At 41.7% G+C, this 25,412-nt stretch overlaps 1 protein-coding gene and 1 long non-coding RNA gene across 4 annotated transcripts in view; one reads left to right on the forward strand and one right to left on the reverse strand.

Annotated features, from left to right (window-relative positions):
• DTX4 (deltex E3 ubiquitin ligase 4) overlaps positions 1-8,974 on the reverse strand; it is a 52,507-nt gene extending 43,533 nt beyond the window's left edge. Inside the window, exons 1-2 of one of the 2 annotated variants that reach the window (XM_082627607.1) lie at positions 8,906-8,974; positions 6,664-6,779 (exon numbers count right to left, since the gene is read on the reverse strand). The gene's annotated coding sequence lies outside the window, so the exon portion shown is untranslated. Of the gene's footprint in view, positions 1-6,663; positions 8,274-8,905 lie in introns of those variants that run through there. The other variant, XM_082627608.1, reaches the window with a different exon arrangement.
• LOC309807751 lies at positions 8,621-12,828 on the forward strand. Of its 2 annotated transcripts, none has more exons than XR_014294665.1 (3): positions 8,621-8,688; positions 10,446-10,805; positions 11,274-12,828. It is a non-coding gene; the product is annotated as an uncharacterized lncRNA (long non-coding RNA). The 2 variants fall into 2 exon arrangements; XR_014294666.1 differs by lacking the exon at positions 8,621-8,688 and having other exon boundaries at positions 10,447-10,805; positions 11,274-11,603; positions 11,852-12,828.
• Positions 12,829-25,412: the final 12,584 nt, after the last annotated feature.

A 25,412-nucleotide genomic window follows, 5' to 3' on the forward strand; every position in this document is an offset into this window, starting at 1 on the left:
AAGTATGATATTGGCTGTAAGATTTTTGTAGGTGTTCTTTATCAACTTGAGAAAGTTCCCCTCTATTTCTAGTTAGTGGATAGTTTTTATAAATGGGTATTGGATTTGGTCAAAATTTTTTTTATTGGAGTATAATTGCTTTACAATGTTGTGTTAATTTCTGCTGTACAATGAAGTGAATCAGCTATATGTATACTTATCCCCTCCCTCTTGGACCTCCCTCCCCCCCCACCATCCCACCCATCTAGGTAGTCACAGGGCACTGAGCTGAGCTCCCTGTGCTATACAGCAGGTTCCCACTAGCCATCTATTTTACACATGCAATGTATTTATGTCAAACCTAATCTCTCATTTCCTCCCACCCCTCCCCTCCCCTCACCATGTCCACATGTCCATTCTCTACCTCTACATCTCTATTCCTGCCCTGTAAATAGGTTCATCTGTACCATTTTTTTAGATTCCACATATATGCATTATTATATGATATTTGTTTTTCTCTTTCTGACTTACTGCACTCTTATGACAGTCTCTAGGTCCAACTATGTCTCTACAAGTGACCCAATTTCATTCCTTTTCATGGCTGAGTAATATTCCATTGTATATATATACCACATTTTCTTTATCCATTCATCTGTTGTTGGACACTTAGGTTGTTTCCATGTCTTGGCTATTGTAAATAGTGCTGCAATGAACATTGGGTACATGTGTCCTTTTGAATTATGGTTTTCTCAGGGTGTGTGCCCAGTAGTAGGATTTTTGGGTCATATGGTAGTTCTATTTTTAGTTTTTTAAGGAACCTCCATACTGTCCTCCATAGTGGCTGTATCAATTTACATCCCCACCAACAGTGCAAGAGGGTTCCCTTTTCTCCACACCCTCTCTAGCATTTACTGTTTGTAGATTTTTTGATCATGGCCATTTTGACTGGTGTGAGGTGATACCTCATTGTAGTTTTGATTTGCATTTCTCTAATGGTTAGTGATGTTGAGCACTCTTTCACGTGTTTGTTGGCCATCTGTATATCTTCTTTGGAGAAATGTCTGTTTAGGTCTTCTCCCCATTTTTGGATTGGGTTATTTGTTTTTTTGATATTGAGCTGCATGAGCTGCTTGTAAATTTTAGAGATTAAGCCATTGTCAGTTGCTTCATTTGCAAATATTTTCTCCCATTCTGAGGGTTTATGGTTTTGGTCTTGTTTATGGTTTCCTTTGCTGTGCAAAAGCTTTGAAGTTTCATCAGGTTCCATTTGTTTATTTTTGTTTTTATTTTCATTATTCTAGGAGATGGGTCAAAAAAGATCTTGCTTTGGTTTATGTCAAAGAGTGTTTTTCCTATGTTTTGTTCTAAGAGTTTTATAGTGTCCAGTCTTACATTTAGGTCTTTAAACTATTTTGAGTTTATTTTTGTGTATGGTGTTAAGGACTGTCCTAATTTCATTCTTTTACATGTAGCTGTCCAGTTTTCTCAGCACCACTTAGTGAAGAGGCTGTCTTTTCTCCATTGTATGTTCTTTTCTCCTTTGTCATAAATTAGTTGACCATATGTGCATGGGTTTATCTCTGGGCTTTCTATCCTGTTCCATTGATCTATATTTCTGTTTTTGTGCCTGTACCATACTGTCTTGATTACTGTAGCTTTGTAGTATCATCTGAAGTCAGGGAGCCTGATTCCTCCAGCTCCGTTTTTCTTTCTCAAGATTGCTTTGGCTATTCGGGGTCTTTTGTGTTTCCATACAGATTGTGAAATATTTTGTTCTAGTTCTGTGAAGAATGCCATAGCTAGTTTGACAGGGATTGCATTGAATCTGTAGATTGCTTTGGGTAGTAAAGTCATTTTCACAATGTTGATTCTTCCAATCCAAGAACATGGTGTATTTCTCCATCTGTTTATGTCATCTTTGTTTTTTTTGTTGTTGTTGTTGTTTATGTCATCTTTGATTTCTTTCATCAGTGTTTTATAGTTTTCTGAGTACAAGTCTTTTGCCTCCTTAGGTAGGTTTATTCCTAGGTATTTTATTCTTTTTCTTCCGATGGTAAATGGAATTGTTCCCTTAATTTCTCTTTCTGATTTTTTGTTGTTAGTATATAGGAATGCCAGAGATTTCTGTGCACTAATTTTGTATCCTGCAAACTTACCAAATTCATTGATTAGTTCTAGTAGTTTTTTGGTGACATCTTTAGGATTTTCTGTGTATAGTATCATGTTTTGTTGATTTTTTTTTTTTTTTTTTTTTTTTTTTTTTGCAGTACACGGGCCTCTCACTGTTGTGGCCTCTCCCGTTGCGGAGCACAGGCTCCGGACACGCAGGCTCAGTGGCCATGGCTCACAGGCCCAGCCGCTCCACGGCATGTGGGATCTTCCCGGACCGGGGCACGAACCCGTGTCCCCTGCATCGGCAGGTGGACTCTCAACCACTGGGCCACCAGGGAAGCCCTTGTTGAATGTTTTAATGTATCTGCTGATATGATCATATGGCTTTTCTTCTTTAGCCAGTTCATGTGATGAATCACATCAATAAGTTTTTGAATGTTGAATCAGCCTTGTATGCCTAGAATAAATCTTACTCCTTTGCTGATTTTTATCTGTATTCTTTCATTGTAATAAACCATACCATGAGTATAATGGTTTTCTGAGCTCAACTAATCTTTTAGCAAATTATTGAACCTGAAGTTGGTCTTTGGGAACTTTGGAACTTGTACCCTATAAGACTCTTGCCCAACAGGAAGCTCAGGAGCTAAAAATGGTCATTCAGAGATGCCTCACATTCGCCCTTTATCAAATAACTTAACATATTCATAGGTTCCAAGAATAAGGACATGGATGTCTTTGCAGGAATGCTCCCCACATTGCCCATGCAACTCACTTGTGATTTTTTTCTCACTCATGCTCAGTTCTGGGTGTACCACTTCCAAATTACAAGAGGATATTTTTGGCCACACCTGAACTATGACTTGGCAAATCTGATAGAACTCACCACACAATGGGCAGTTCTGGAAGAATTGTCACATGACGTCTCATGGTCAGGTGCTCCATCTTTACCTGGGTTCACTAGCACACCAAAATTTGTTATTCCAAAGACATATAATTCTCCACCGCAAATGGCATGGCCTTGCTGCAGAACCACGGGAGTCTGCATTGAGATTCTCCCACATGTGCCCTAAACTCTACATGGTATCTTTTTTCCACATCTGATACTTCTAATATCATAGGGTCAGCTAGGCTGGATCATCCAAGCAGCAGCACTCTTCACCATAGACTGGATTTTCGGCAGAACCCTTTCCTAATCTAAGTCCCATTCAAAGCTGGCAGCCTGTAACTGGGCCGAAGCAGTATACCCAGGTGTGAAATATGCTACTGTCAGAAACCAGAGGCAGTGTTATCTCCTTCTTCATAGTGGGATATATCATTTTCTTTAGATGAGATGTCCTGGCACACCCCAGACTTAGTGGGTTCTCCATAGGAATTATCTCCCAATATCTGAAATGTGTGAGTGCCAGGGCCTCTAAGATGTTGACTACTTCTTGGTCATCTGGCTTGATTAGCATGATATAGTGGACTAATGAGATAGACTGCCAGAAATACACACCATCCAGATTTTTCTCTCTCTATTGTAACAAAAGGAGAGTGTGTTAATACAATCTTGGGGCAAAACTAAACAATATATACTATTGTCTCTTCTGTGTGAGTTCAACTACTTATGATCCCCTTTTCTAATAGTGAAAGAAAAAAAAAATCACATTCATCCAATCAATGACCACATACCATATACCTGAGACCGTGTTTCTTTGCTTTAGCAAAGATACCACATCTGGCACAGTGGCTACAACTGGACCTACCACTTGGCTGACTTTGTGGAAGTCAACTGTCATTCTCCAGGACTTACTAGATTTCTGCAGGGGCCAGACTGATAAAGCAAATGCATACATGACAGAGATGGTTAGTTCTGTGTTCTTCAGATCCTTAAGGCTGGCACTAATTTTCAGGCTTCCCCCACCCCAATGAGGGTAGGTAAGTCAATGAAAAGTGGAGTGGAGTTGCCTAAAGGCTTATAGTGCTGATGAGATAAAAATTGGAGTTCAGAATTTGATAAGGGAAGGGGTATTAGTAAATATCCCAAGCTCTCAGCTGGGACCCCTGGAGGGCAGAGCAGACCAGAGGTAGACAGAGCCTCAACATTTTGTAACTCCGTTTCAAGGCAGTTTCATCTCTGACTGGATTAAGATGATCTGATTTCTCTCTATCAGAAGGTAAGGTGACTCCTCCTTGGAGGGAAAAAAAAGTCCTGGGGCGGGGCGGGGCGGGGATGAAGTAGGGGTTAAGATTTCTCCCAGAAAGGCAGCTGCCACTTTTTCATGTAAAATCCAACATGATGCCTAGGCTGGGGGGCTGACTGAGCTCCTGAATATACCATTTGCATTTGACTGCCAATGCCTTTCAATCCTTCCATTGTTAGTCGGTGAGTCGGAGTTGAAAACCCCCCCAAAATGGGACGCCAGATGGAAATTCCCCTGGTCAGTTTCAACATCAGTTTAACTACCAGTGAAGGGCTGCTCTTGTTTAGAAAGTGTGCATTTTGTAGCTCCATCCGGCAGGTGGCGATGTGGTACCTGGAAACGGCCTCTCTGAGAGTTCAGACCCCCTTTCGGGTCTTTTAGCAAAGCCCCGAATTCGCTTTCTCCTTTTGGGATTCTGTATTATTATTTTTTTTTTTTGCTGGAATATCCAGACGGGACAGGGAAATAGTTTGGGGACAATCTACACATCCCACATGAAGCAGTTCCTAAACAGGAGAATGCCCTCTGGTGCTTATGAGATGGGAGTGGGGGCGTATATGGCATCAATTCCACAACAGCCGTACATTGAGTCCATCCAAAGTGTCTCATCCACAAGTTCACGTCATTTCTTTCCTCACCTCAAATCTTGCTTAAACCCCATCGACTGAATTAGGTACCTTTCCTCCTATAGAAGCACAATGTATATCAGGGGTTACAACAAAAGCTGCCATCTAGGGGGCCCAGGGAAGTCCAGGGTGGAGGAGAAAGGCCAGCTAGGGTTGAAAAGGGACAATAGTGGAGGTAGGAGAGGGAAAACTTGATTGTCAGTCTCTTTTCCTCCTTTGGCCCCTTGCTCCAGGGTCGTTGCCCAAGCGCCAGTGGTAGCTCCTTTCCCATGTACCTCTCAGTGTCTGGTGAGAACCAAGTTCAGGGACTTCCTTCTCCCTCCACACACACTGCCTCAGCTCCATCCCTCAGGGCTTCGTGCCTTTGACCGCTCGCTCCTGTGCCCAGAATCTTTTCCTCTTCCAGGGCAAGAAATTGACTTGGGTGCCTGACTAGCACAATGACTGACACATTAATATGTTAACTTTTCTTTTCCTTCTTGGTAATGGTATTAATATTTTGGATCCAAAAAAAAACCCCAAAAGGGAACAAAAGGTAATATAAAGGTACTCTGGGCATACATACAGACTCTCAAAAAGTATCCCTTCGGCCTAATGCTTTCAGAAATGTCATACACCCCAATGGAACACTGTAATGGATTTCTGACTAGTTAAAAGATTCTTGGGCAGATATAGACAGTTTCAAAAGGGGACTGGGGTAGTACATGGTTATCAGCTCACTGGATCATGGAGTAGGACAGAGAAAAACAGAACTATCTTGGTCTTGGCTTTTCTAGATACAGGGATGTTCTAGTTAGAACCGGATAAAAGAAAAGTTAAAGGTTTTTAACTTGCGGTCTCAAATGTTTACCATTTCTTTTTTCTTTTCTTTTTTTTTTTTTTTTTTTTGGCGGTACTTGGGCCTTTCACTGTTGGGGCCTCTCCCGTTGTGGAGCACAGGCTCCAGACGTGCAGGCTCAGCGGCCATGGCTCGCGGGCCCAGCCGCTCCGCCGCATGTGGGATCTTCCCAGACTGGGGCACGAACCCGTGTCCCCTGCATCGGTGGGCAGACTCTCAACCACTGCACCACCAGGGAAGTCCTCAAATGTTTACCATTTCTGAGCCTTCTTGTTGAAAAATTCAAGGAGCGTTTTAGACTCAGGAAAGGAGATGATGGTTTGATATGATAACAGAGCCCAGTTAGTAGAAAGAGACCTGAATTAATGTCAGTAAACTTAAGTGCAAGTCTTCATTCCACTTCTGCCTTAAGCAACAACTCACTCTCCTCTCTCCTCGTGAACAAATTGAGGATAATAAAGTCCTCCCTGCTTGCCTAACAAGGTTATGGTAAGAACAAACATTAAAAAAAATTGTTTTATAAACTGTAAGGCATTATACAAATGTAGGTTACTATTGTTATTGAATAGATCAGCCATGTTTGGGATGGTGTATATTTTCATGCTATGAAACAGCATTCGTTTTGTTTTCATTCCATAGTTTACTATAATATGTTATATTTGATTTCTTGGTTGTTGTTCAGGAAGTGTTACAATAGCTTTTTATTAAAGGCTGCTTTGATATGGCCAAGATTCTTATTAAAACACCTCCCTACCACCATCCTACTAAAATAAAAAGAATAAAATAGATGAGACAGATTTTAAATTTTTTACTATTCCCTACATACAACGAGGTCATTTCTTGGCAGGAAAAACTCTGAAGCCCAGTGTCAAGAATGGCTAAGTCTAATACTGGTATATTCCATAAATAGTATTTACAAACATACCTTATAAAAGCAGTGCTCAGTATTTGTCTTACTCTTTTTATCTTGAGTCCTTCTGTGACTTGGGCTTCTCAGAGTTCATGATGGCTTGAAGATGAATAGACAATTCAGCTGAAACACTAATTTCAAAAGGGTCAAGTTACAGCAGTGTCTTCATGGCTATCATTAATCGTACAGAGAGTAAGATTAACAGGGACCCCCTAACCCACCTTTCAGCTCCACCCTCACTTTCTTTAGAGATGTTAAGTTAGCATGTAGACAGTTTATCCACTAATTATAATGATCTGAACAATAACATCTCCTTTTTATAGAGCAGTATATCAAACACTTTACAAAAATTATGTCTAATTGCCAATGCCCACATATATACCACGTAGATATGTCTTCATTTTGCAGATGGAGAAAGTATAACTCAGAGAAGATAGGTGACCTGCCCAAGCCCAGAGCTACAAAGCAGAGATGGAATTTGAATGCAGGTATAAATACCCTACAGATGGATTTTCAGTTGGAGAATTCAAAAGTGTGTTCTAGATACACTGATGTTAAAATCTGGCCTCCATTTAAGATGAAGATGATACCGAGATGGTATAATTATAGGGAAACAGATGGGAAGAGAATTGTGTAGTACCATGAAGGCAGAATAAACGTAAAGTGAGAGTCTGCCTGGGAAGTTAGTGAGAAACTTTTGTTGCAGCTTTAGTTTTTAGTTTAAAGAGAGATTCTGTATGGTTTTTCCCCATCTATCTTCCCTCTGATGTCTCCCCAGAAGGGAATGAACAATGTAAATAAAATAGTGAAATCTTCAATAGTGATATATACCACTAGAATGAAAGCCATGGAGGGTAGCAGCCATCTGTCTTCAGAATTCCATCATCTAACACAAAGCCTGGCCCAGGGCAAGCCTTCAGCAAAGATATATTCAATGAATGAATGAAGTGTGCATGTGAGGAACTATGCCCTGTTCTGATTACTTTTCATAAACTACCTCATATAATTCTTACAACCCTGTGAGGTATTATTAGTCCCACTTCACTAATAAAGCCTTTGAACCCCCAGACAGATCAAACTATTTACTCAAGGTCACAAAGCCCCAGAGAGTATATTTTTGGTGACTTTTGATTATGAACATTTTCAAATAGAAAAAAAAGAGAATAGTATAATGAGCCTCCATATACTTGTAACATAGGGTAATGTGCTCATTTTCTTTGCAAATTTACATCATCTTCTTATTTTACTACATTATTTTACAGTTAGAGACATCATGACATTTTAACCCTGATTACCACTTTCCATCTGAAAAATTTGGACTTTTTCTTATATCAGACCAAGATCCAATTGAGGTACATAAGTTGTCTTTAATATGTCTTTTGAGCTCTTCTATTCTAGAAAAAGCAATGATTTGTTGAAGAGAACAGAGAAATTGTTTGTAGAATGTTCACCTCCTGGGTTACTTCTTCACCTTGTTGTTTAGTTTAAGTTCTAGCCCCTGCATTTCTGGTCAAGTAGAAGTTATGTAAAGAGTAGGTTTATTCACTTGACTATTTCACAATGGAGCAGAAGCAGTGGCTTCATCATTTACTGGGAATGAGCTGTTTAGGAAACTCACTTCAGCCTCTCTGAGCCTTAGTTTTCTGTTTGTAAAATGAGAGATGATTCTCTCCTATCTCTCTCTCCTCCCTTTCCCCTCCTTCTTCTGTCTTCTCCTCCCTCCTTGGCCCCCTTCTTTCTCTCTCTCCCTCTCCCACTCCCCCCTTCTTTCTCTCTACCCCCCCTTTCTCCCGCTCCCTCTCTTTTCTCTCTCTCTCTCTCCCCCCTCCTCCCTCCTCTTCTTTCTCTCTTTGCCCTCCTCTCTCTCTCTCTCCCTCCCTCCCTCCTGCCTTCCTTCCCTCTCCCCTCTTTCTCCGCCTCCTCTTACCCCTCCCTTTTCTTTTTCTCTCTCCCTCCCCCCTCCTCTCCCTCTTCCTTACCCTGCTTCTCACTCTTCCCTGGCTCGGGTTCCCCAGAGCTGAGCCTGGCCATCGTCGAGAGGTAGGAATCAGATCGCGGCTGACCCTAGGCTTCGTCCGAGCCCACCACCCCGCTCCCACCGGCACGGAGCATAACACGAAGCGGCCCCTGAAATAAAAACCCTGCCCCTACTTGGGTCCCCCAGGTGGGGGACTCTGCCTGGCCCAGGCCCTGGGGCCCCGGTCCCTTCCCCTCCCAGCCCCGGGGGCTGGCGCGCACCTGGCTCCCCCGAGCTCACCTGCTCCACGGCGCGCCTCGCCCGCCGCCAGCGCCCCACCCAGGTCGCTCCTTATCTGGCGAAGCGAAGGCCTCCCAGCTCCGTCCAAGGCTGGAGGAGGAGAGTGCTCCCTCTTCTGCTCCGACAGCTTTAAAGGAGGGAGGTGGGACTAAGACTGCCTGACTTTCGGGAACTGCTGCTCAGCTTGTCCCTTTGGAGACTTTCGCCTTCCTTTCCTCCCGCCTTCTTCCAGCCTTCTCTGGGTTCTTCTGTTCTTTGGACAACCGGGGAAGCGGGAAGCTGACTGTTGAGGGCTTCCAGAGCGAAGCGTTTGATGCCATGCTTGTTTCAGACGGCCCCTCCAGCCTGAAACAAAACCTGAACTTCTTCGTCCCCGGGACCCGCTTGAGAAACAGATTTATCAGAGCCTATGCCTGTTCTCTTTCCTATGAACTTTTCCTTTACACAAGTACAACGACATGTGACAAAGATAGAGACACGTTGTAGTATTGCTAATAAGGCAGATTTTCACCAAGTATAAGAGCTTTAAATATTTTGATCAGATAAGCAAAACGATCCCTAAAAACGTTTCTTTGCTCCCACGGGCAAAATAAACTCACCACTTGGGGAGTTCAACAAAGAGAAACTAGAGTTCAACTTAATATATGATTTACTTTCCCTACCTTTGAGTGCAGAGTGCCCGGAGAGAAAGTTCAGGGGACCTCAGAGGAACACAAGGATTTTGAGTCTGAGGTGTTGGGCTGCAGCAGCAGAAACTGACTAGGTCTTGCTGAGACCTCCAAGAATGTCAACTGTCGGCTCCTAGAAAGATCCCCAAAGCAACCTGTTGCTAAGACAAAGCTACGTCATTTGCTTCTAGAAATCATGGAGAACAATACCTTGACAGAATTTTATTTGTGTCTCAGAGGGAGGAGAGCAAGATTGGGTTATTTATGAAGGTTTTGAAGTCTGGTTTAAGTTGTGTCTTTAACGTAGAGGATTGATCAGGATAAGATAAGGGTTGGGTAACAGTTTAGGATGTGGATATAACAAGGCAAGGGTTCAAGAAGTCTTGGGATGTAAACTGTACTTTGAGCTTCTCTGTTGAAGAATGGTTGGGTCTTTGAGGAAGTTACTGGAATCAACAATGAAGATATTTGCAGCTTTCATGTCCCCGGGCAAAAGCTTGCTGGAATAGCAAATTTACGTTGATGAAAAAGAGTGAATAGGTCATATAAAGGTAGTCACTTATAAATCTATGTGAATGTAGATGGCTTCAGTTCTCTCAATGGTGAACCTGCCTGTGAGAATGTAATCAACATTTGTCACTTAGAGTATTTTATCCTGGAAAGAAGTTCACTCAAGAAAACACATTTGCCATGATTTGTTTGTTACATACAGAATTCAGAGAGAGAGTGATCTTAGGCAACATTTTTTTATGAAGTTAATGTTGGGTCTTAGAAGACCCATCCGTTTTTAAAATTAGAACGTGCTCCCCCCTTGGGCACTGCAAAAGAAATACACATCCTTTTACTTTATTCTGTTCTTTTTACGTTTCCAGGGACAGACCTCATTTCCCCTTTCAGAAACAACTGTAGCCAGGACTACGTTCCAGCCCCTCCACCAAACCTGAGGGTTTTTTCGAATTGTGCCCCAGCCAGTGAATTTCCCCCAAACTCCAGATCAGCCCCAGGATCAAAGGCGTAACTCACGTAAGGGAAGAAGTGTCTTTCCCCAACCAAGCTCCCACTCGTCTGCTCAGGTAACGTGGCGGGAACCTCCCTAATTCCGAGATCTGGGGAACTGCGCCTCTTGTCAATAGACAGAGAGATCTTGGAGTCCTGCTCTCATTGGGTAACAACTCTGCTACTGAGGAAGCCGACTGGCTGAGCTCTACCCTAGGTGTGGAGCGAGAGAAAAGGTGAGTGTGGGCTGGTCCACCTCCCTCCCCAAGAGCTCTTTCTCTCGGTGCTCCGCTACTCCGCTGTTCGCTGCCAACAGGGCCTGCTTCAGCTCTCTAAGTCCTGAACAGGGGAAAGAGTCCGGGAAGGAAGAGGGGTCCGGGGGCGGGGAGGAGAGCCGGGGATGCAGCTAGAGAGGACTCGGGAGCGGGAGGCCCTGATCGCGGGAGGAGGGGCCCCTGAGGAGGCCCTAGCCCCAAGAGCCAGACCCGGCTGCAGAAGGCAGAGTGGGAGGGCGGAAAAGGTGCTCCTGAGTGCCCGGCAGGCCCCGCCTGGAGATCGCGGCGCGGGACGAGGCGAGGAGACACTAGCCTGGCGTCTGCAGCGCACAGCTCCACCTGCGCAGGCGCACAGAGGACACAGCGCGTGGGTGGGGAGGAGGGGCCTAGGGCGACTCGGGCACTTAACAGGGGTGTCGTTCCCAGCAGCTGGGACAGGACCCACGACAAGGACAATTAGGAAGAAGCCGCGAATGCAGGCAGAGTGAACAGCCTCGTCACAAACCGATTCTCCAAACGTGCCTCCTCCGTACGTGCAGAAGTTTACCAACCGGAGGAGGGAGACATTATGAACTCCAGGACTGGGCATCTCAAAGCTGACAAAGATCTCGATCGGAAAGGGCTTGCAGAGGCAGCCTGCTGTTTTAAGAGTCTCCGTGGAGAGCAGGCATGCAACTATTCCATGCTGTGCTCGGGAAGGCGTCGCAACAGTGACTACTTCTATGCAGTTTGACAGAGGAATATACGATGTATATAAAGGTACAGGGTAAAAAAAGGTGTTGGTAATTACAATACGTGTGGTGATTTGGGAGAACTGGCCTTAATGCGCATACAATACACCTGAAGTGGCTAAAGTTCCTGCTTCCTCTTCTGTGGGTTCTCTGCTGTTTGGATAGAGGAACCTTTAAAAAGTCAAAAAAAAAAAAAAAAAAAAAGGCAACAACAACAGAAAACCCCAGCATGTACAAAAGTTTCACCACTTACTGTCATTCTCTGAATCATTGTAGGTTTCTACATCTCTGCAATTATCACCAGAGAATTAGCATCTGGCTGATTTTTTTTTTTCATTGTGGATTCTCAAGCAGCAAACATTTCCGTGACAAGTAAAAGGACTAAAGAACACTAGGGTTGAAATTGCTGAAAAATCTGAGCTATCCTGGTGACTTCCAAACATTGAACAGCATCCTGCCATTCGATCTGACTTATTAATATTTGATGGGCTTTTGAGATATTGCCTGAAAATTAAGAAACGGATCTCAGAAACCTATGAAGAAGAGTGAAGTCATCCTTTCTGGAATAAACACAGGTATTGTTGAAGCCACTACATGTACAGTGAGAAGAACTATGATGGTAATAAATACAACTGAGTCCACTGAGAATGTGTTTGTGCAGATGTGAATTATTTTCTGCCGTTTTCCCCTCCCTCCCCCCCCCCTTTTTTTTTGCCTTTTGCCTTTTGCCTTTTGTATACTTCAAAGTATAAAAACAGTGATTTAATAGACAATAGGCTTTAACACTTTTTAAGGCATGGATGTTAAGAATTCAACATACTCATAAATTTTGTTCACTGAAACATTAGTGCACAAGAAGATAATAAAACGTTACGATTACAGAGGGTATAAAATTTGTTCCTCTAATATCTATGCTACTAAACCTACTATGTAGTGAGATATCTATCATTTTTTCCTAAATCTTTATGTAATTTTGTACAATTTAAATAATCTATATATAAAAAACATTTCTGGCTTGGTAAATTAGGTGTTCGTTTATTGGGAAAAGGGTGTAAAGTAAGTAATTCTTAAACCTTAAATATATTTGCAATAAGACACATTTTGGCTTAAGGTAATAGGAATATAAACTTTTTTGGATGAATGATTACTGTCACATTTTTTTCACCATCGCTACATCTTTTCCATTTTCTTGATTTATATTATTGAAGTTCCTTACCTTAAAAATAAAAAAGTCTAAGATTGACATTTCTTTTTCTGTGGCAGACTTTGGTTATTGTTTTTTTCTTCAAATTTCAGACCAAGTGAAGTCTTAATTTCAAAGTTACAAAATATAGCTAGTGGACTTCCCTGGTGGAACAGTGGTTACAAATCTGCCTGCCAATGCCGGGGACACGGGTTTGATCCCTGGTCCGGGAAGATCCCACATACTGCGGAGCAACTAAGCCCGTGCGCCACAACTACTGGGCCTGCGCTCTAGAGCCCGTGAGCCACAACTCCTGAGCCCATGTGCTGCAACTACTGAAGCCCGCGCGCCTGGAGCCAGTGCTCCACAACAAGAGGAGCCACCGCAAGGAGAAGCCCGCGCACCGCAATGAAGAGTGGCCCCCACTCACTGCAACTAGAGAAAGCCCGCACGCAGCAACGAAGAACCAAAGCAGCCAAAAATAAATATATTAATTTAAAAATATATATATATAGCTAGTGAGACTTAAACCAAATAAAATTCACATTTTCAAGAGTACAAACCGAACAAGTTCTTTTGTTTTCAGTATATTTTATCTCTCTTTAATTTTTTGATTCTTACAAAGGAGTCATGTTTAAAATAAGCCCTACACCCCTGCAATCAACTATTTAGAGAATTATTTTTTAACATCTTTATTGGAGTATAATTCCTTTACAATATTGTGTTAGCTTCTGCTGTATAACAAAGCAAATCAGCTATAGGTATACATATATCCCCATATCCCCTCTCTCTTGCGTCTCCCTCCCACCCTCCCCATTCCACCTCTCTAGGTGGTCACAAAGCACTAAGCTGATCTCCCTGTGCTATGCGGCTGCTTCCCACTAGCTATCTACCTTACATTTGGTAGTGTGTATATGTCCATGCCACTCTCTCACTTTGTCCCAGCTTATCCTTCCCCCTCCCCGTGTCTTCAAGTCCATTCTCTACATCTGCGTCTTTATTCCTGTCCTGCCCCTAGGTTCTTCAGAACCTTTTTTTTTTTTATATTCCATATATATGTGTTAGCATACGGTATTTGTTTTTCTCTTTCTGACTTACTTCACTCTGTATGACTGACTCTAGGTCCATCCACCTCACTACAAATAACTCAGTTCCGTTTCTTTTTATGGCTCAGTCATATTCCACTGTATATATGTGCCACATCTTCTTTAGTCATTCATCTGTTGATGGACACTTAGGTTGCTTCCATGTCTTGGCTATTGTAAATAGTGCTGTAATGAACATTGTGGTACATGTATCTTTTTGAATTATGGTTTTCTCAGGGTATATACCCAGTACTGAGATTGCTGGGTCATATGGTAGTTCTATGTTTAGTTTTTTAAGGAACCTCCATACTGTTCTACATAGTGGCTGTATCAATCTACATTCCCACCAACAGTGCACGAGGGTTCCCTTTTCTCCACACCCTCTCCAGCATTTATTGTTTGTAGATTTTTTGATGATGGCCATTCTGACTGGTGTGAGGTGATACCTCACTGTAGTTTTGATTTGCATTTCTCTAATGATTAGTGATGTTGACCATTCTTTCACGTGTTTGTTGGCAATCTGTATATCTTCTTTGGAGAAATGTCTATTTAGGTCTTCTCCCCATTTTTGGATAGGGTTGTTTGTTTTTTTGATATTGAGCTGCATGAGCTGCTTGTAAATTTTAGAGATTAAGCCTTTGTCAGTTTCTTCATTTGCAAATATTTTCTCCCATTCTGAGGGTTGTCTTTTGGTCTTGTTTATGGTTTCCTTTGCTGTGCAAAAGCTTTGAAGTTTCATTAGGTCCCATTTGTTTAATTTTGTTTTTATTTCCATTTCTCTAGGAGGTGGGTCAAAAAGGATCTTGCTGTGATTTATGTCACAGAATGTTCTGCCTATGTTTTCCTCTAAGGGTTTTACAGTGTCTGGCCTTACCTTTAGGTCTTTAATGCATTTTGAGTTTATTTTTGTGTATGGTGTTAGGGAGTGTTCTAATTTCATTCTTTTACATGTAGTTGTCCAGTTTTCCCAGCACCACTTATTGAAGAGGCTGTCTTTTCCCCATTGTATATTCTTGCCTCCTTTATCAAATATAAGATGACCATATGTGTGTGGGTTTATCTCTCGGCTTCCTACTCTGTTCTATTGATCTATATTTCTGTTTTTATGCCAGTACCATACTGTCTTGATTACTGTAGCTTTGTATAGTATAGTCTGAAGTCACAGAGTCTGATTCCTCCAGCTCCGTTTTTCTTTCTCAAGATTGCTTTGGTTATTCAGGGTCTTTTGTGTTTCCATACAAATTGTGAAATATTTTGTTCTAGTTTTGTGAAAAATGCCATTGATAGTTTGATAGTGATTGCATTGAATCTGTAGATTGCTTTGGGTAGTATAGACATTTTCACAATGTTGATTCTTCCAGTCCAAGAATATGGTATATCTCTCCATCTGTTCATGTCATTTTAATTTCTTTCATCAGTGTCTTATAGTTTTCTGCATAGAGGATTTTTGTCTCCTTCGGTAAGTTTATTCCTAGGTATTTTATTCTTTTTGTTGCAGTGGTAAATGGGAGTGTTTCCTTAATTTCTTTTAGATTTTTCATCATTAGTGTATAGGAATGCAAGAGATTTCTGTGCATTTATTTTGTATCCTGCTACTTTATCAAATTCATTGATTAGCTCTAGTAGTTTTCTGGTAGCATCTTTAGGATTCTCTAAAGATGTATAGTATCAGGTCATCTGCAAATGGGTTTTTTTTGTTCTTCTTTCTCTAATTGCTTTAGGTGTAAAGTTTAGGTTGTTAGATTGTTTATTTGAGGTGTTCCTTGTTTCTTGAGGTAGGATTGTATTGCTATAAACTTCCCTCTTAGAACTGCTTTTGCTGCATCCCATAGGTTTCGGGTCGTCGTGTTTTCATTGTCATTTGTTTCTAGGTACTTTTTGATTTCATCTTTGATTTCTTCAGTGACCTCTTGGTTATTTAGTAGTGTATTGTGTAGACTCCATGTGTTTGTATTTTTTACAGACTTTTTTCCTGTAATTGATATCGAGTCTCATAGTGTTGTGGTCGGAAAAGATACTTGATAGGATTTCAATTTTCTTAAATTTACCAAAGCTTGATTTGTTACCCAAGATATGATCTATCCTGGAGAATAGTCCATGAGCACTTGAGAAGAAAGTGTATTCTGTTGTTTTATATGGAATGTCCTATAAATATCAATTAAGTCCATCTTGTTTAATGTATCATTTACAGCTTGTGTTTCCTTATTTATATTCATTTTGGATGATCTGTCCATTGGTGAAAGTGGGGTGTTAAAGTCCCCTACTATGAATGTGTTACTGTCGATTTCCCCTTTTATGGCTGTGAGCATTTGCCTTAGTATTGAGGTGCTCCGATGCTGGGTGCCTAAATATTTACAATTTTTATATCTTCTTCTTGGATTGATCCCTTGATCATTATGTAGTGTCCTTCCTTGTCTCTTGTAACATTCTTTATTTTAAAGTCTATTTTATCTGATATGAGTATTGTTACTCCAGCTTTCTTTTGATTTCCATTTCCATGGAATATCTTTTTCCATCCCCTCACTTTCAGTCTGTATGTGTCCCTAGCTCTGAATTGGGTCTGTTGTAGACAGCATATATACAGGTCTTGTTTTTGTATCCATTCAGCCAGTCTATGTCTTTTGGTTGGAACATTTAATCCATTTACATTAATGTAGTTATCGATATATATGTTCCTATTACCATTTTATCAATTGTTTTGGGTTTGTTATTGTAGTCTTTTTTCCTTCCCTTGTGTTTCCTGCCTAGAGAAGTTCCTTTAGCATTTGTTGTAAAGCTGTTTTGGTGGTGCTGAATTCTCATAGCTTTTGCTCGTCTGTAAAGGTTTTAATTTCTCCATCAAACCTGAATGAGATCCTTGCTGGGTAGAGTAATCTTGGTTGTAGGTTTTTCCTTTTCATCACTTTAAATATGTTCTGCCACTCCCTTCTGGCTTACAGAGTTTCTGCTGAGAGATCAGCTGTTAACCTTATGGTGATTCCCTTGTGTGTTATTTGTTGCTTTTCCCTTGCTGCTTTTAATATTTTTTCTATGTATTTAAATTTTTGATAGTTTGAGTAATATGTGTCTTGGTGTGTTTCTCCTTGGATTTAACCTGTATGGGTCTCTCTGTACTTCCTGGACTTGATTGACTATTTTCTTTCCCATTTTAGGGAAGTTTTCAATGATAATCTCTTCAAATATTTTCTCAGTCCCTTTCTTTTTCTCTTCTTCTTCTGGGACCCCTATAATTCGAATGTTGGTGTGTTTAATGCTGTTCCAGAGGTCTCTGAGACTGTCCTCAATTCTTTTTATTCTTTTTTCTTTATTCTGCTCTGTGGCAGTTATTTCCATTATTTTATTTTCCAGATCACTTATCCGTTCTTCTGCCTCAGTTATCTGCTATTGATTCCTTCTAGAGAGTTTTAAATTTCATTTATTGTATTGTTCATCATTGTTTGATTGCTCTTTAGTTCTTCTAGGTCCTTGTTAAACATTTCTTGTATTTTCTCCATTCTATTTCCAAGATTTTGGATCATCTTTACTATCAGTAGTCTGAATTCTTTTTCAGGTAGACTGCCTATTTCCTCTTCATTTGTTAGGTCTGGTGGGTTTTTACCTTGCTCCTTCATCTGCTGTGTATTTCTCTGTCTTCTCATTTTGTTTAACTCACTGTGTTTGTGGTCTCCTTTTCGTAGGCTGCAGGTTCGTAGTTCCCATTGTTTTTGGTGTCTGCCCCCAGTGGCTAAGGTTGGTTCAGTGGGTTGTGTAGGTTTCCTGGTGGAAGGAACTGGTGCCTGTGTTCTGGTGGATGAGGCTGGATCTCGTCTTTCTGGTGGGAAGGACCACGTCTGGTGGTGTGTTTTGGGGTGTCTGTGACCTTATTATGATTTTAGGCAGTCTCTCTACTAATGGGTGGCGTTGTCTTCCTGTCTTGCTAGTTGTTTGGCATAGGGTGTCCAGCACTGTAGCTTGCTGGTCGTTTAGTGGAGCTGGGTCTTAGCATTGAGATGGAGATCTCTGGGAGAACTTTCACTGTTTGATATTACATGGAGCCAGGAGGTCTCTGGTGGACCAATGTCCTGAACTCAGGTCTCCCACCTCAGAGGCACAGGCCTGACACCTGGCTGGAGCACCAAGACCCTGTCAGCCATACGGTGCAGAAAAAAGAGAGGAAAAAAGGAAGAAAGAAAGAAAAAAATAAAATTAACTTATTAAAATAAAAAATTATTAAAAATAAAAAAAATTTAAAGTAATAAAAAACAGAAAAAAAGAAGAGAGCAAGCAAAGTAAAAAACAAATCCACCAATGATAATAAGCACTAAAAACTATACTAAAAAAACCCAAAAAACAAAAAATGGACAGACAGAACCCTAGGACAAATGATAAAAGCAAAGCTATACAGACAAAATCACACAAAGTCCACCACCTCAATTTTGGGATAGTTTGTTGTCTATTCAGGTATTCGACAGATGCAGGGTACATCATGTTGACTGTGGAGATTTAATCCGCTGCTTCTGAGGCTGCTGGGAGAGAGTCCCCTTTCTCTTTTTTGTTCGCACAGCTCCCGGGGTTCAGCTTTGGATTTGGCCCCGCCTCTGCATGTAGGTCGCCTGAGGGCGTCTGTTCTTCACTCAGACAGGACAGGGTTAAAGGAGCAGCTGATTAGGGGGTTCTGGCTCACTCAGGCCAGGTGGAGGGAGGGATACGGAATGCGGGGCAAGCCTGCAGCAGCAGAGGCCAGCATGACATTGCACCAGCCTGAGGCGTACCGTGTGTTCTCCCAGGGACGTTGTCCCAGGATCACAGGACCCTGGCAGTGGCAGGTTGCACAGGCTCCCAGGAAGGGAGGTGTGGACAGTGACCTGTGCTTGCACACAGGCTTCTTGGTGGCTGCAGCAGCAGCCTTAGCATCTCATGCCCGTCTCTGGGGTCCACGCTGATAGCTGCGGCTCACACCCATCTCTGAGCTCATTTAGGTGGTGCTCTGAATCCCCTCTCCTGGTGCACCCTGAAAAAATGGTCTCTTCCCTCTTCGGCAGTTCCAGACTTTTCCCCAACTCCCTCCCGGCTAGCTGTGGCACACTAGCCCCCTTCAGGGTGTGTTCACGCAGCCAACCCCAGTCCTTTCCCTGGAATCTGACCTCCAAAGTCCAAGCCTCAGTTCCCAGCCCCTGCCCACCCCGGTGGGTGAGCAGACAAGCCTCTTGGGCTGGTGAGTGCTGGTCGGCACAGATCCTCTGCGTGGGAACCTCTCTGCTTTGCTCTCTGCACCCATTGCTGCGCTCTTCTCCACGGTTCCGAAGCTTCCTCCCTGCCTCCCCCCTTCTCTGCCAGTGAAGGGGCTTCCTAGTGTGTGGAAACTTTTCCTCCTTCACAGCTCCCTCCCAGATGGATAGGTCCCATCCCTATTCTTCTGTCTCTGTTTTTCCTTTTATCTTTTGCCCTACCAGGTACATGGGGGAGTTTCTTGCCTTTTGGGAAGTCTGAGGTCTTCTCCCAGCATTTAGTAGGTGTTCTGTAGGAGTTGTTCCACATGTAGATGTATTTCTGATGTATTTGTGGGGAGGAAGGTGATCTCCACGTCTTACTCCTCTGCCATCTTTAGGGTCTCTTCTTCTGCCATTTTTAAATCAGCAGAAGATCCTTTTCTGATATTGAGTTATATGAGTTGTTTATATATTTTGGGTGTTAATCCCTTATCAGTCATATCATTTGCAAATATTTTCTCCCATTCAGTAGGCTGTCTTTTCATTTTGTCCATGGTTTCTTTTGCTGTGGAAAAGCTTTTAAGCTTAATTAGGTCCCATTTGTTTATTTTTGCTTTTGTTTCCTTTGTTTTAGGAGACAGATCAAAAAAAAAATACTGCTACAATTTATGTGGGTTAGACCATCTTTAAAGCCTGTTGCTAATTAACAAACATTGCACTGCTCTCTATGCCAGGCACTTTCTATGCACTTTACAATTTTTAAATTATCACAACACCTTTGCAAAGTGGGGACAATTTTTAGCAACCCCATTTTGCAGCGGAAGAACTTGGTTCCAAGGCTTTAGCCTCTAGAATTTTCTTCCTATATCCATTGTTAGATTAATCTCCAGGACACCACCCCACCTCAGCTCTTCCCCACCCTGCTATATTCCATGTCCTGCAGTCCTACCTCCATGACCCTCTCCCAGGTGCTGACTCACAGCTCCTGGGAATGAGATCAGTGCCCACAGCCACCTTCCAGGAAAGTCCCAGGCTGGCTGGAAGCGCTGGAAGCAAGGGAGCTTCCTCACCATGGATGGAGTCCCCAGCACCGCCTGCAGATGGTGCTAGAGGTGAACTGGGAGGGTGGGCCGAGCTGGGGTGAGGATTGACCTCCATCACCCAATGGCAGCACAACAGGGAGTTGGGTTTGCCACTCCTCAAGTTTCTGGGGCAGAGCTTGAAGCCTTCAGGAAACTGCTTTTCCCTCACTGGGTGTTGGAGAGGTTAGCAGAGTGTGAAGTTGGAGACCTGGGACGTTCCCTCACTTGCGCCCCTGTGATCTATTGATTGGCCTGAAGATGCTAGAACTGAGGTTGGCTTGGCCTCTTGGGGCTGCCTCACCATCCTTTCAGTTTACTCATGACCCGCCTCACCTTCCTTGGGTAGAGAAGGTCTCAAATGTCCTTTTCTCTTTCACTAGTGATACCCTGGATTACTGTAAAAATGTAAAGGGATTCTTTGCTCAGGGTTAAGGAGTCTGCTTTTATTAACTGAGCTGCCAAGTATTTCTAGTCCTGAAAAGGAAAGAGTAGGCTGGATCCTTAAATGTATTTTAAGTTATATATATTTCCCTTGTAATATATTACATATTAGGAAGTTTTGTTTGTTTGTTCTTTTCCTTCTTAAACTTTGTTTTAATGGGTCCCAAAATTCTGTGACAGATTTCAAGTTGTTTCCATTAAAAAAGTACTGATTTTAAAAACTAATAACTTAAAACTGTCATACACAAAGCAAACTGTCCACAAGACACTAACGTTAGCTTTTCTTCCTTGCCTTTTTATAGTAGCAACAACAGCAAAGCCAATTGCAGACACTTTCTGTGCCCTGAAGCCCAGCAATTAATATATTTTACCCACCCTCTCCTCCTTTGCTGACAGTCGTGGAAATAGTTGAACCACATGATTGGACTGATAGAATCATTAGCCAGATTTCATGTTGAGTGGCTGTCTTTTAGTTCTACTTTAACTGTATAACTGACCTTCACAATAAACAAACAAACAAACAAACAGGGCTAAAGCCAATGTGCTCAATGAGGATGAATGGGCATGTATCTCACCAGCAAGATGTGGGCCACCCTTTGTTTTTCTTCTTGGCTGCCCTTGTAAGGTTGGATGAAACCCACAAGGATTAAGCAGGAGATACAGAAAGGAGAGTGCTGGAGGAGCTCCACCCTAGGGTCCTCACCTTTAGCTGATTTGTATGGTTCCAGTACAATTATCTGTTGGGGTAGAATTCCCATGAGTACGCTTTATGGGATAGCTGTTATTCGTCTCTCATTGACCTGTATCTAAGAACTATCCCAGGATCTAAGTGTCTGATTCCTGTACATTCCAATGATAAGCTATACCTACAATTTCAGTGGAGAATGTTACTATAACCACTTAGAATCTCTGTTTGGCCCATCTGGTTGGACCCATCTTTGGTTCATAGGGATGGGGCAGTGATCATATTAGCAGGCAAGCTCAAGCAGTGGCATATGACAAGGCCCTCAAAATGGACACTGAGAAAGGTAGGCTTCATTTGTGTACTATTAAAAAAAATAATTTTGAAGATCTGATTCATTTAATTTGGAGCTTCCATGAATAATCTTCAGTGGAAATTTAGTTGCAGCATCAGGATCAAGTGATTCAAAATCTTTGAGTGTGGGTATAGCAGGAGGAGTACTGAGCTCCCAGGGTTTGACAAGAGGGCCCATAGCTTTATGCAAATGTCTAAAAGTATTCCTTTGGTTAAAGTTATAGCTTAGTTTTTGTTGTGAAATTTTTCTTTTCAGTTTCAGTAAATACTGAAACAGGAAATGTCAATCCACATTGGTAGAGAAAGAATGAGTCAAATGTTGAGAGAAGAACTTAATTCCCTATTATTCGGGTAGTAGTTAAGAAAGAAGGCTTGTCTCTTGAATAAGTGCTTTGGGCTTGTGGATTATAAATAATTATAATCCAGTAAATAATTATAATATAGTATATATCTCATATATTAGTATTGGATAGAAGAAGATTATCACATTTTTCTCATTAAGTCTACATCTCTGCCAATTTTCTTGATACACTTTGCCCAAAAAAGTTCTTAAACTTTCAAGTCTAAGATTTATTTCATTTTTCTGTAGCAAATTTTGTCTTGTAGAAAAAATTTGAGGCTCAGGATGATATAACCTTCCTCCAAAGAAACTTTACCATTCATTCTGGGAGGTGGCTGGGTGGGGGTCACTAGCCTAACCTAGGTTAGATCAACCCAAACTTAGCTGGGATTGAGAGTGTTTTCCAACTGACTTGTGTCCCTGTGAAGGCCAAGATATTTGGGAGACATTCTTGTACCTGATGGGCAATGTTTTGTTCCCATTCAAAATCCTGTGGTGTTTACTAGACCCCCTACCACTTGATAGGCCTTAAACTCTAACTTTTGTCCCACCGCCCTAGCTTCATTATTCTTTTCAAATGTCTGGTCAGCTAGTCAGACTCTCAGCCATCTCCTCCAGAATTGGCAGGTTCCTCTAAGGTAAAAGTAGCACTAACTACAGAGCTCACTATTTGGGCTTCCCTCCTCACTTGGATATTGGTCCTGCACTTCCTGATTGCTTTGGTAATGCTTTGATACCTTCACACAGATGTTTCCTAATTTTTGTTTATATTTTCAGGTTATTCAGTGTGCATGCGGGCGTGTGTGTGTGTGTGTGTATGTGTGTGTAGGGTGGGAAGGTTGGTTTGAAATACCCATTCCACCATTACCAGAAGGAGAATTCTGAGATTGACCTTTTATGTTGCTAAATTCCAATGGTAATTGAATTCAAAACCTCTCCTATCTCATATGTGAAATTTAGAACATTCATTTACAAAGGGTAAGTTTCCTAGAATTGGAGTTATGGTATTTGGGAGGTTTCTAAGACATGGAAAATATCAACCCCTAAACTTGAATGACACATTCTCTCTGCCACTTCTCCTTTGTCTTCTGGTAGGAGAAAGACAACAAATTTCTCTCATGTTCCATGCCTCACTGTAGTGATCCTGTTACCAGATGTATTAGTCAGAGTTTTCCAGAAAAACAGAACAAATAGTATATGTACATCCATCTATTTATTTATTACAGGTAATTGGCTAATGAGATTATGTATGTTTGTATGTATGCATTTATTACAGGTTACTGGCTCACATAATTGAGGCTGGAAAGCCCCAACATCTGCAGGGTGAGTCAGCAAACTAGAGACCCAGGAGAGTCCATGGTGAGTTCTGGTTAGCATCTGAAGTTCTGAGAACAAGGCAGGCTTGAGACCCAGGAAGAATCAATGTTTCAGTTCAAGTCCAAAGGCAGGAAAAATCTGGTGTCCCAGTTCAAAGACAGTCATACAGGAAGAATTCTCTCCTACTTGGGTGAGGGTCAGTCTTTTTGTGCTAGTCATGCCTTCAACTGATTGGACAAGGCCCACCCACATTAAGGAGGGCAATCTGCTTTAATGATAATCTTATGCAAAACCACCCTCACAGAAAAGCCTAGAATAATATTTGACCAACTATCCGGTCACCTGGTGGCTCAGTCAGGTTGACACATAACATTAACCATCACACCAGATTTAAAATTACTATGATCTGAGGGTGATTTGCAGAATATGTGAAAATGAAGTTTTATGCAGAGAGAATTTTTAGAATTTGCTAAACTCCACCATCAGAAAACCAGGGAATACTTGTGGGAGTGGATTTTAAAGATGCTTAATAAAAAAAGATGCAAAATGATTTGGCTTAGTTCTTTGAAGTGGTGCATTTTCCAGAGATTCTGTATTCAACACTCTGTTATAGGATGTCAGTGGAATTTATACTAAATTTCATGATGCTAATGAAAACGAGGATCAGATACTGGCCCACAGTAAATGCAACAGGAAGGCCCAATATCCCTTGACACCACCTAGGAAGTATTTTTGGCAAAAAGTCCAGTCTGAATATAATCAACCCTCTAGATCTAACCGCCAGTTTACAGGAAATCCAGGGACTACAGCTACACATCCAATGACATCACAGAGATGAAACAGCAAAGTCCAGAATGTAGAATGTTGCATAGGACAAATATGACGCACTTTCTCCAATAAATAAATGTCTGGAAAATATAGAGAGGAAGGGGAAATTTACACATTAAAAGTGATTTAAGAGACTCATACAACCAAATACAATGTGGAGACTGTTTGGATTCTGATTTGAACAATCCAGATGTAACACAAACAAAAATCAACAACAAATTAAGGAGAAGTCAGGGGAAGATACACACTGACTGAAACTATCAATAAATTTTTGTAGGCATGCTGATGGCAGTGTATTTATATTTAATAAAAAAATGCTGCTTAGCTTTTTGATTGGGTAGTAGTCACTTGAGTATACGCGTTTGCCAGAATTCACTGACCTGTACACCAAAAAGGACATATTTTACTGTTCATAAATCCTAACTTAATAAAACTAGACATTACAAAGAGAAGGAAATGGCCATAGAGAGCAATGGACAGAAAAGAACACCCTGAAAGACAAAATCTGGAGATCTGAGAGACAATGGTCAAGGCTGTTCCAACTCCAGTAAGCAGTAACCAAGAGTTGTAACGTGAACTAAGCATAAATTGAACTCCCTACTGGAGCAAAGCATCCTGGCAATTCCTGAAAAAGAGGATTTGATCATTGCTATGGGATTGTGACTGCCGAATTTTCCATTCTCCTCTTTTTTGAATAAAAATTTAAGTTATTGGATTCTCGCCACAGTCCACTCTGGTATATCAGGTGTGTTAGTAGGATGAGCAGGAATGGGCAGATATATCTCCGGGCCATGAGGAGCTGCATTCAGATGTGATGGAGAGAAATGCACATAACCCAGAAATGCCGGATTATCTTGGAGAATGGGTAGGTGTGCTTCATATGTGGAAGGAAGTGTATATAAGATACTAGAGGGGCTAGATGGGTGGGACTGTGGTTAAGACTTATAGTTTACCCAATATCTATTTTCTTTTTTATTTCACAGTAATAGAATTTAGGCTGGGCATCTGGTCAACCAGAATAAACACTACGTTTCACAGCATGATTTTCAGCTAACTGAGCTATGTGACCAAGTTGTAGACAATGGGTATGAGGATCTGTGATATGCAGTCTCTGGATGGTGTTCTTAAGAGCAAGAGGTGCACTCTCCTTGTGCAATTTCCCTCTTAACCCTGGCTGTGGCCTAAGTGTGTTGGCTGGAAGTTTAGCAGTCATCTTGGACCACGTTGCATGTTGAGGACTGTGGTGTAATAGAGCCTGATTGAAGAAACCTAATACCTTGACAACCTGGAATTCCCACAACCACAGAGGACAGTATGTTCAGACTATTACACGAGA

Source organism: Mesoplodon mirus (assembly GCF_964341445.2).
Source record: "Mesoplodon mirus genome assembly, chromosome: 7".
NCBI classification, from domain to species: domain Eukaryota; kingdom Metazoa; phylum Chordata; class Mammalia; order Artiodactyla; family Ziphiidae; genus Mesoplodon; species Mesoplodon mirus.